We start from the raw sequence: 1,672 nt of genomic DNA on the forward strand, positions 1-1,672 counted from the left end.
TGAAAATATTTTGTGAATAATTTTTTGAGATTTTGAAGGATTTTGGCATAGTGCTCAGCTTCTTCAGTATTATTTTGAGGTTGTTAAGAAATCTGGTCAAAGACCTAGACTATAGGGACATTGGTCAAAAATGAAAAGTGAGAATTCTCTACTTTTATAATTTTTTCTGATATGTATACATGTTCCTATGTTGCATAGAAGTTTTGAACTCATTTCAATTAAAATATAATTTTTTATGAATTATTTTTAAAGTTGCACAAAAATTGGGCGAAAATCCCTGTACTGTAGTACAGAGAATTTTGTCAAATTTTGTCAAAAATAAAAAAGTAGAAATTCTCCATTTTATAATTTTTTTCTGATGCTTATATATATTTTTATGTAGCCTAAAAATTTTGAGTTCATTCCAATTAAAATTTAATTTTTTATGAATTTTTAAAGTTGTAAAAAAATCAGATACCCTTTGTTTAGCACAGAAACTTTGGTCCAATTTAATCAAAAATGAAAATGTGAAACTTCTCTATTTTTCTGATGCATATACTTGTGCTTATGTTGCTAAAAATTTTGAGCTCATTCTGATTAAAATCAGATTTTAAAAGTTGCTACTGCATTTTAGTGCTTGTCAGCTCCTGAAGCATGCTTTTAGCTCACTTGGCATGCATTATTGGAAATCCTGTGTGTATCATATTAGTTTAACAAGGCATTTGGCACAGTATGAGATCTTAAATAAAAAAGGAAATCACAGAATAGATTTACTAAAGAAATGTCCTTTGATTACTTTACTGCCGATTGGCATTCATTTGTACATGTATTGTAAAATGATGCCAATTTCCCTTAAGTTACATTGTTTACTAAACACAGTGAAGTATAGGTTTTGCACTTCGATGAAATAACATACATACATTTTACAGATTGTTTTGCATACTGTTTTTATGACCAGACTCACAAACTAGACAACTGTGACATTTTGCTCTAGACACTTTGTTAACGTAAAGTAAGTTCATAGTAGTGTATAAAGTATAACTATACCTTTGATTTCATAATATGTTCATTATTTAATGGTCCCTTGTTTCATTAGACATATCATTTGCTCTCCTTTCTCATTGTAAGCAGTTACTTTACCATAATACTCACCCTATGAAATAGAATAGTTATAATAATACAGTATATCTGTTGCTCACTGGCCAAAGGTGGCTTGACAATGCAGTATGAGTGTTTAGATAATACATTCCTGGATGTATTGGACAATATTCCTTAATTAAATCATCTAAAAAGTCGCATAAATTGAATTTGTCATCTAAGAAAGTAATATTAGTATAATTTTTGAAGTTATGTGTTACTGTCAAATGCAGTATACCCCAATGTATGGTTCTTTCTATAAATGGATTCAAGTATATTTGTACAGTAATTGTTATTACTCACTGATCTTTAGTACTGCTTTCCAATGTAATGGAGTCATAGAATTATTAATAAATTCAACAAATTTTTTGTCAGCTTAACATTAATAAAAATATAATGAATAGTATATTACTGAACTTACAACAATCTGTGATTAGATCTAATCCTTTATTACCAGTAGGTTCTTGTTGTTGATAGTATATATAATTCAAACAGNGTATATTATCCATTAGTATAGTAGTCAGTATCTTACCATTGTAGTTATTGTTAGTAGATC

This window comes from Amphimedon queenslandica, unplaced genomic scaffold (genome assembly GCF_000090795.2).
Source record: "Amphimedon queenslandica unplaced genomic scaffold, v1.1 AMPQUscaffold_13363, whole genome shotgun sequence".
Classification (NCBI taxonomy): Eukaryota; Metazoa; Porifera; class Demospongiae; order Haplosclerida; family Niphatidae; genus Amphimedon; species Amphimedon queenslandica.